The sequence below is a fragment of the Microcebus murinus genome, chromosome 4 (assembly GCF_040939455.1).
Source record: "Microcebus murinus isolate Inina chromosome 4, M.murinus_Inina_mat1.0, whole genome shotgun sequence".
NCBI lineage: Eukaryota > Metazoa > Chordata > Mammalia > Primates > Cheirogaleidae > Microcebus > Microcebus murinus.
The window spans coordinates 1,198,218-1,208,669 of record NC_134107.1 but is presented as its reverse complement, the minus strand read 5'-3'; positions in this window follow the sequence as shown (position 1 = coordinate 1,208,669).

The following is a 10,452-nucleotide window of genomic DNA, read 5'->3' as shown; positions in this document are numbered from 1 at the left end:
AAGAAAACCTTTGATAATAATAATAAATTCATAGAAAACTGGGCAGAAGAAGCCAGGTATGATGGCGTGTGCCTGTAGTCCCAGCTACTCTGGAGGCCGAGGCGGCAGGATCGCTTGGGTCCAGGAGTTCATGCCCAGCCTGCAGCTCAACATAACGAGACCCCGTCCCAAATAAAACAAAAATCGGCAGAAGATTTGAACAGACACATTACCAAAGAAAGATAGCAATGGCAGGTACCACATGAATTGCACCTTAAAACCACAAGAAAATGCCATTGCATATCTGTGAAGAACTGAATTGTGTTTCTTTCTTTTTTTTTTTTTTTTTGAGACAGAGTCTTGCTTTGTTGCCCAGGCTAGAGTGAGTGCCGTGGCGTCAGCCTCGCTCACAGCAACCTCAAACTCCTGGGCTCAAGCAATCCTCCTGCCTCAGCCTCCCAAGTAGCTGGGACTACAGGCATGCGCCACCATGCCTGGCTAATCTTTTCTATATGTATTAGTTGGCCAATTAATTTCTTTCTATTTATGGTAGAGACGGGGTCTCGCTCTTGTTCAGGCTGGTTACGTACTCCTGACCTTGAGCAATCCGCCCGCCTCGGCCTCCCAGAGTGCTGGGATGACAGGCGTGAGCCACCGCGCCCGGCCTGAATTGTGTTTCTTCAAATTCGAATGTTGAAGTCCTCACGTTCAAGGTGATGGTATTAGGGGTGGGGCCCTTGGGAGGTGATTAGGTTATGAGGGTGGAAACCCCACGATGCATTTTTAGTGCCCTTTCAAGAGGCCCCAGAGGAAACTTGCGCTCCATCTACCACGTGAGGATACGGGGGAAGACGCTATCTATGAACCAGAGTGCTCACTAGATGCTAAAGGTGCCAGCGCCTTGATCTTGGACGTCCCAGCCTCCGGAACTGTGAGAGAGAAACTTCTGTCGTTTATGGGAAATGCAAAGGGACTAAGACATGAGATAAAGCCTTTAAAAGGGTAATTAAGTTAAAATGAGGTCTTTAGGGTGGGGACTTATACAGATGTCAGTGGTACCCATATGAGAAGAGATTAGGGTACAGGCATGCGTGGAGGGAAGACCATGTGACAATACGAGGAGAAGGATGCCATCTGCCGGCTGAGCACAGAGACCTCAGAAGAAATGAAACCTGCAAGCACCTTGATTTCAGACTTTCCAGCCTTAAGAACTGTGGGAAAAAAAATTCTGTTATTTAAGCCCCTTAATCGAGTGGGGGGCAACATTTTGTTATGGCAGCCCTAGCAAACTTATGCATACCTTTTTTTTCCGCCCTGAGACAAAGTCTCTCGCCCTGTTGCGTGGGTGGAGTGCAGTGGCGTCCTCGCAGCTCACTGCAGCCTCAAATTCCTGGGCTCAAGTGATCCTCCTGTCTCAGCCTCCTGAGTAGCTGGGACTGCAGGCATGCCCCACCATGCCCGACTAATGTTTCTATTTTTTGTAGAGACCGGGTCTCACTGTTGCTCAGGCTGGACTCCAACTCCTGGCCTCAAGCGATCCTCCCGCCTCAGCCTCCCTGAGCGCTGGGATTACAGGCGTGAGCCACCTCGCCCGGCCCTGTTCTGTCTTTTGATTGTGGCTGTAGTTACACAACTGTACGTGTTTGTCGGAACTTGCAGAATTGCATGCTTACGCTCTACTTTCGTCTAAAAAGAAAAGGAAAAATAAGAAAAGAGAGGCCAGCCTCTGAGGTTTCCCAAATTCTTTCAAACCCTGGCTTTTCAAACCTCCGAGATGTGTGGTGTTGGGCAAGCAACTCCTCTTCTTTGTGCCTCGGTTTCCTCTTCGGGCAGCGAGGAGGAGTTAGCTAGAAAGCCCTTGGCACGGGATGGGGTCTGGAGTGGGGATGACAAAAGCCAGCTCTCTGACAATGCCTGGGCAGACTCTGCCTGGGTTTATCTAGCACCGGGTGGGTGCTGGCGGTGAGTCAGCTCCCCGCCTTCCAGCGCGAGCGTTCTGAGATCTCGTTTTCTGAGAAAACAGATTGCACCAAAATAGCCTCCTAGCCTATTCTGGGCCCCTCCCCCTCCAGTGGCCGGCGGGGAGGTGATTGGCGGGACCTGGTGGCCCTGCCGTGCCCGTGTAGGTGTAAGGACACGGACGGCTGGCTCTGAGTTCCAGGCTAATTTTAGCTGCAGCAGTCACACTCAGTAACTTCCTTGGGCTCGGATTGGGAGAAAGGTTCTTTTTGCCACTTAAAAAAAGAAAACCTGGCCGGGCGCGGTGGCTCACGCTTGTAATCCTAGCACTCTGGGAGGCCGAGGCGGGCGGATTGCTCAAGGTCAGGAGTTCAAAACCAGCCTGAGCGAGACCCCGTCTCTACTATAAAAAAATAGAAAGAAACTAATTGGCCAACTAATATATATATATATAAAAATTAGCCGGGCATGGTGGCGCATGCCTGTAGTCCCAGCTACTCGGGAGGCTGAGGCAGGAGGATCGCTTGAGCCCAGGAGTTTGAGGTTGCTGTGACCTAGGCTGACGCCACGGCACTCACTCTAGCCTGGGCAAGAAAGCTAGACTCTGTCTCAAAAAAAAAAAGAAAAAAAAAAAAAAAAAGAAAACCTGTGATGAAACACACGACATAAAATGTACCGTCTTAAACCATTTTCCAGCGCACAGCTCAGTGGCATTAACGGCATTCACCTTGTTGGGCAGCTGCCACCACCATCCGACTCCACAACTCTTTCATCTTGCAAAACCGAAACTCTGTCCCCATGGAACACGGATTCCCCATGTCCCAACCCCCCCCCCCAGCCCCTGGCGACACCGCGCTGCTTCCTGTCTCTGTGTGAATCCGACTGCTCCAGGGATCTCCTGTAAGTGCAGACGGCCTCTGACCTATGATGTTCCGAATTTGTGATGGTGTGAAAGTGACCCACATTCAGCGCAAGCCATGCTTTAAGTACTCAAACAACCATGCTGTTTTTCCGTTTCGGTACAGTATTCAATACATCACATGAGATAGTTAACCATTTATTTATTTATTGAGACAGAGTCTCTGTCGCCCTTGCTAGAGTGCCGTGGCGTCAGCCTAGCTCACAGCAACCTCAAACTCCTGGGCTCGAGTGATCCTTCTGCCTCAGCCTCCCGGGTAGCTGGGACTACAGGCATGCGCCACCATGCCCGGCTAATTTTTTATATATATATCAGTTGGCCAATTAATTTCTTTCTATTTATAGTAGAGACGGGGTCTCGCTCTTGCTCAGGCTGGTTTCGAACTCCTGACCTTGAGCAATCCGCCCGCCTCGGCCTCCCAAGAGCTAGGATTACAGGCGTGAGCCACCGTGCCCGGCCTTTTTTTTGTTGTTTTGAGATGGGTTCTCACTATGTTGCCCAGGCGGGTCTCAAACTCCTGACCTTTAGCGATCCTCCCGCCTCGGCCTCCTGAGTAGCTGGGACGGCAGGCATAGAAAAATCTTTAGATGTCAAGAAGCTGCCAAACTCACGGTGGCAGACAGAAGTTTTTCAAAACTCTGTCTTTCCCTTGAAAGCTTGAATTTTTATCTCTGGCAATAAATACTGTCAGTTGTTTTCCTCGAGGTGACAGGCTCGTTTTGTTCATTTTTAAGGAAATGCCTGCCAGACAACCCGGTCTGAATCATAGTTTGGCAGACACTTCCAGCAAGAACGGTGCCACCCGGAAAAGGCCACCGGTTCAGCCGTCGACACAGCAAACGTTCACGCAGGTGCTCTTCCTAGAGATGGCCATGTTCTCGATGCTTAGCGGGGGGCTTTGTGTGGACCTCCCCTTTCCTCACTCAGAGTATTGAAAGACGTGCATTCTCCTGTTATGGGGCGAATTGCGTACCCCCCAAAAGATACACTGAAGCCATAACCCTCCGTATCTTATGTGACTTAATTTGGACATAGAAGCTTTTTCCTTCCTTCCTTCCTTCCTTCCTTCCTTCCTTCCTTCCTTCCTTCCTTCCTTCCTTCCTTCCTTCCTTCCTTTTTCTTTTCTTTTCTTTTCTTTTCTTTTCTTCTCCTTTCCTTTCCTTTTCCTTTTCCTTTTCCTTTTCCTTTTCCTTTTCCTTTCCCTTCCCTTCCCTTCCCTTCCCTTCCCTTCCCTTCCCTTCCCTTCCCTTCCCTTCCCTTCCCTTCCCTTCCCTTCCCTTCCCTTCCCTTCCCTCTCTCTCTCTCTCTTTCTTTCTTTCTTTCTTTCTTTCTCAATTCAAGACAGAGTCTTGTTCTGTGGCCCTGGGCTAGAGTGCGGTGGCGTCATTATAGCTCACAGCAACCTCAAACTCCTGGGCTCAAGCGATCCTCCTGCCTCAGCCTCCCGAGTAGGTGGGGCTACAGACATGTGTCACGATGCCCGGCTGATTTTTCTATTTTCTGTAGAGACGGGGTCTCGCTCTTGCTCAGGCTGGTCTCGACTTCTTGGCTTCAAGCGGTCCTACTGCCTCGGCCTCCCAGAGTGCTAGGATCACAAGCGTGAGCCACCTCGCCCAGCCCATTGCAGATTGTTAAAGTCCATTTAGGATGCTGTAACAAATTGCCTTAGACTGGGTGGTTTGTAAACAACAAAAATTTATCTATCTATTTATTTATTTTTTGAGACAGCATTTTGTTGTGTTGCCCAGGCTAGAGTGCAGTGGTGTTGTCATAGCTCACTGTAACCTCAAACTCCCGGCCTCAAGTGATCCTCCCGTCTCAGCCGCCCACGTAGCTGGGACTATAGCACCTCACCCAACTGATTTTTCTACTTTTTGTAGAGGTGGGGGTCTCATTATGAACAACAGAAATTTACAGCTCTCAGTTCTGGAAGTTGGGAATTCCAAGATCAAGGTGTTAGCACATTTGGTGACTGCTGAAGTTCTGCTTTTTGATTTATGAATGACGCGTACTAACTGTGTCCTTACATGGGAGAAGCAGAGAAGGCAGCTCTATGGGGCCACCTATAAGGCCACTTATAAGGGCACCAATTCCACCTATGAGGGCTCCAGCCTCATGACCTAATCACCTCCCAAACCGCCACTTCCTAATACCGTTGACGTGGTGATCGGGTTCCACTACGGCGATTTGGCAGGTGGGGTGGAAGGGATGACACAGACATGCGGAAGAGAACACAGATGTCATCAAACTGAGGTGAGTTCATTAGGGTGGGCCCTAATCCAATGACAGGTTTCCATATCAGAAAAGGGAAATTTGGACGCTCAGAGAAGAGAGAACCCTATCTTTTGTAGAGACGGGGTCTCACTCTTGCTCAGGCTGGTCTCGAACTCCTGGCCTCAAGCCATCCTCCCGCCTCGGCCTCCCAGAGTGCTGGGATCACAGGCCTGAGCCACCACGCCCAGCCACATATAGTAAATTAGTATAGTACATGTAATTTAAATTACGGTGGTATATATTTTAAGATATATAAGTGGTATATAATTTAAGATAGCATATAGTAATTTAAATAATATATACTATATCACTGCATGTAGTGAATTAATATGTTAAATATAGAATATTGACTATACTATTTATACAAGACTATATACTGGGGAAGCCGACCCCCCTACCCATAAAAATCTTATTTGGTATTTAGACATAATTTTAAAAATTTGAAGAAAATATTATTTTTATCTATTGCTGTTTTTGTTGTTTGCTTGTTTGTTTCTGCCCTCCCTCCCCCAAAGAGTGCTCCCTGGCCAGCACCCCCACCCTGCCCTGGGCGCCAGCTGCTTCTGCCCTTTCACAGGATGGCCTCCAGGGGGCGCTGCTTCTCTGCGCATTGCCGAGCCCAGGCCCTTCCAGGCTCAGAGTTAATTAATTTGGTTTCTTAACACTGCTCAGCCTGGATGCTTCCGTGAAGGGGGCGTGATGATGCAAGACGTCAAAGGAAGTCTAGAAATCTCCTGGCCTGGGGTTTAGAGCCTGCTCAAGGTATGATGACAATCGTGATTATTTTCTAAGAGTACAACCCGAAGACTATTTTATACATTTCCTATGGAGAATTTCAGACACAAAAGTAGGCAGAACAGTGTCATGAGCCCCCCTGCAGGCTGAGCCCTATTAACCCCCTCATCCCCCCATCCACCTCCCCATCTGGTATTATTTTGAAGCAAATACAAATTATCTTATCATTCCATAAATATTTTTATTATGTGTCTCTAATAAAAGATGCACTCTTAAAAAAAAAAACCAAAAAACTAACCACCATACCATTGTCACACTTCACAAAAGTTGCCAAGAATTTTTACTACCCACGGATTCCAGTTTAGCCAACGACTGCTGGGTTTCGGACTCAGTATTTGGGATGACTCTCAGCTCACTTCCCTGCCGAGGGGACTTTGGCAAATTGTTTGTGACAATTATTTTTCTTTCTTTCTCCTTTTGTTTCTTTTAGAGATGAGGGGTCCCTCTGTCATCCATACTGGAGTGCAGTGGCATGATCACAGCTCACAGCAGCCTCCACCTCCTGGGCTCAAGGGATCCTCCTGCCTCAGCCTCTTGAGTAGCTGGTACTACAGGTGTGCACCACCATACCCAGCTTGAGGCCTATTTTCATCATTGATAAACCAAGGTGACAAATTAAAGTCCTCAAGTTGCTGGGAGAGTTGAGACAGTATGTATATATTACCACCTGAAACTTCTATCCCTCAAAATATTGTAACATAGGCTGGGCATGGTGGCTCACGCCTATAATCCTAGCACTGTGGGAGGCCGAGGCAGGAGGATCGCTTGAGGCCAGGAGTTTGAGACCAGCCTGAGCAAGAGCGAGACACAGTCGCTTACCAAAACTAGAAAAGTTTAGCCAGGCATAGTGGCACACACGTGTAGTCCCAGCTACTTGGGAGGCCGAGGCAGGAGGATCGCTTGAGGCCAGGAGGAGTTCAAGGCTGCAGGGAGCTATGATGATGCCACTGCACCATAGCCTGGGTGGGAAGGAGACTCTGTCAGAAAAAAATAAAGAAAAAAAATTGTGACACTATTATTACTACTGGTAGAACAGTGGTTCTTGGTGGGGGGAAGGAGCATTTTGCTCCCCAGTGGACAGTTTGGCAATTTTGGGATACACTTGTGGTTGTTGCGATTGGTGTGTGTGTGTGTGTGTGTGTGTGTGTGTGCATGTGTGTGTGCTACTAGTATCTAGGGGAGGAGAACAAGCATGCCGTCACTCAGCACCTCATGTGGCAGAGGGCAGTCCCCGCAAGGAAGGACCGTCTGGCCCTGGGTGTCTTGCAGTACCGAAGACGGAAAACCCAGGTCGGAGACTTAGATTTCAATAACTCTCGCTGGAACCTTGACGTCGGCGGCCGGACTCGGCTTGATTCCTGACTCTGCCGCTTGTCGGGTGAAGCTGGCAGGAGGGATAATATTAATTAACCACGACCAGCATCTCTGGAGCCCCTGTCGCGATCCAGGCGTGGCGCAAAGCTCACTGGCGGTATAAACGCTTTTCATTCCCTCACCAGCCCGGGCCGGTGTTGGAAAACTCAGGCCCACAGAGGTGGAGCGTCCCGGGCAAGGGGTTTCATCTGTCTACACCAGGGGTCCTCAGACTTTTAAAACAGGGGGCCTGTTCGCTGTCCCCCAGACCCGTTGGAGAGTGCGCACCGTGGGCCCGGGAAGAGCCGGCTGCTAAGCAGGACAGGCAGCGGCGGCAAAAACACCCGAAGGGGCGGATAAATGTCCTCGGCGGGCGGCATGTGGCCCGCGGGCCGTAGTTTGAGGACGCCTGCTCTACACCTTGTTTTTTTCCTTCCATGGGACAGGTTCCTCATGTCTGCCTCCTGGGGACGGCCAACGCGGAGTGCCAACCAGCTGGCACCTCCCAGGCCCTCAGCGAACGGCATCTGCTGCGATCGGCTGTATTAGCCTGGCTGGCACACAACAGTTAACGACCAGGCCTGGCTGAGTGCCCGGCTAAGCCCGTGCCCGAGAGCCAACCAGCCCCTTTCGTTATCTCAGTTGCTGGGAGAATCGGACAGGAAGACACCCGTGAAGTACCGAAGACAAAAGCTACTAGGATTGCTGCGGGGGGGAGGGCAGGGGGGTGTCTTCCGGGTGGCATTGAGCCCAGGAAACTTTCTTCTCCAGCCTACTTCTCCAGAGAGTTCTACATTGGCCCTTCCACCTCCAGCAAGAGCAAAAGGGAGGCTGGAGCCCCCAAGGAGGCGGGCGCTGCAGAGGGCCTCTGTCCTGTCCGGGGCAGCTCAGTCCTGCCCAGCCGTCTGTGGTCACGCACAAGCGTGGAGAAAGACAAAACAGTGGCGGCTGTTGTGATGTGAATCTGATGTGACGACTGTTTACTGAGCACCTACTATGCACCAGGCACGCCAACCTTGGCCGGCAAGATCCTTGTGTTCGTGGAACTCATGTTCTTTCAGTAGAGGCAAATAGTCAACAAGTAGAAGCATACCCGCTGGTGGTGAGTACCTTGCAGAAAGTTAAAACAGGGTGATGGCATCGGGAGTGACTCAGGGGGACGCTGAGCAACGGGATGGTCAGTGGGAGCCTATCAGGAGGTAACACGTAAGCTGAAATGCGAATGACATGAAAGGATGCGGGGTGGAGAGTTCAGGTACGGCACGTGCAAAGGCCCTGCGGCTGAAATAAGCTAGATGCGTTAGACCAGGGCTTCTCAGACGGCGGGAGATTCTGCCCCCTGGGGGACATTGCAGTGTCTGGAGATGTGTTTTAACTGTCACGACGTTGGTGGTTGGGGCGGTGGTGGACGCCAGGGACGCCCCTCAATACCCTAAAATGCACAGGACGAGCCCCGCTGCGGGGCGTGATCTGGCACCAAGCGTCAGTCATGCTGGGGTTGAGAAGGCCCAGTTTAGAGAATAGAAAGCAAGCCAGGGTCAAAGTCAAGGTCAAAGCCTTCTGATCCTCCTGTGAAGCTCAGGAGGCATCACCGAGGGGTCACAGCCATACTCTGGAGGGGAGATGGGTCCCAGGAGCCTGGGGAGGGACCCAGGGAAATGGGGGAAGGAACAGAAATTACGGTGCAGGCAAATTCAAGGTCAAAAGATTGGTGGGTGGAGGCGCTAAGAGAAGGTCTGGAGCCCAGAACTGGGGCCTCAGGGAGGTCAGCGGGTGAGGTCAACTGGAGGGCCCAGGTGGGTTGTGGGAAGAGGGCTGGGCGTCCAGGTTGGCTTTGGGGTGGGGGTAAGACCAGCCCTCACTCCCCAACTCTGCTCTTCGGGCTAGTGAGACATTTCTTATTCCGAGCCTCAGCCTTCTCACACCCGTCAAGTGGTGACAGTCAACTCCACTTAATGTGTCTTTACTGCTGACTAAAGGAACCCTGCAGGAACTAAAGGAACTGCAGGAACCCTGGGTTGTCCAAGCCCTGCACCTTAAAGGCTCACCGCTTGACCGGCCCCCTCCTGGGGGGTGACCCCTACGTCCTTGGAATGTCCTGTCTGACAAGAGCGTCTTTGTCCACCTGGAGGGTCTTGAGTCACAGGAGACAGGAACAAAGTGATTTACGGTGTGAGCTTTGGGCCGCACGGCGCCAGCGGAGCCCTGGACGTGCTGGAGATTGCGGTCAGCCATGCAGGTGGTCCACCATGGCGACACGGTCGACCTCCAATAAAAACCCTGGACACCGAAGCTCGGGGCGGGGTTCCCTGGTTGGCAGTGCACCATGCGTGTTGGCCCGTGTCGCTGCTTGAAGACTCAAGCACTGTTCACACAGCTTCACCGGGAAGAGACACCGGGAGGTTCATTGTAGTCAACCATAAGCAGGAGGACGGCAGCTTTTCTGGATTCTCGGAGTCCTCCCAGCAAATCGTTGAACCTGGGCATGGTCTCGGTGACCCCCGAATGGCAGAGCCTTTCTTTTTTCTTTTCTTTTCTTTTCTTTTTTTTTTTTTTGAGACAGTCTTACTCTTGTTGCCCCAGCTAGAGTGTCATGGCATCAGCCTAGCTCACAGCAACCTCAGACTCCTGGGCTCAAGCGATCCTCCTGCCTCAGCCTCCCGAGTAGCTGGGACTACAGGCATGCGCCACCACGCCTGGCTAATTTTTTCTATATATTTTTTAGCTTGCCAATTAATTTCTTCCTATTTATAGTAGAGACGGGGTCTCACTCTTGCTCAGGCTGGTCTCAAACTCCTGACCTTGAGCGATCCGCCCGCCTCAGCCTCCCAGAGTGCCGGGATGACAGGCGTGAGCCACCGCGCCCGGCCCAGAGCCTTTCTCGAGTGGACAAGGCGGGGAAGGGAAGCTGAGGCAGAAAGGATGATATGAACAAAGACAAAAGTATGAAAAAGCCCAGATTGTTCAGCAGGGGCGCTGCCACTGGGCACTTTACAGACCCATCCCCCGACTGCCTCATTCATGCTCTGTGCGCGGTGGGTTTTGGCATTGACCTTGATCTGTTAACCCATTGCGCTCCATTGCCTATTGCCTCTGGGTGTCCTGAGCCGTTCTCGTTCCTGTTTCACAGACCGCGTGGCTGAAGCCCGTTACGTAAACCCCCCGGGAAGATG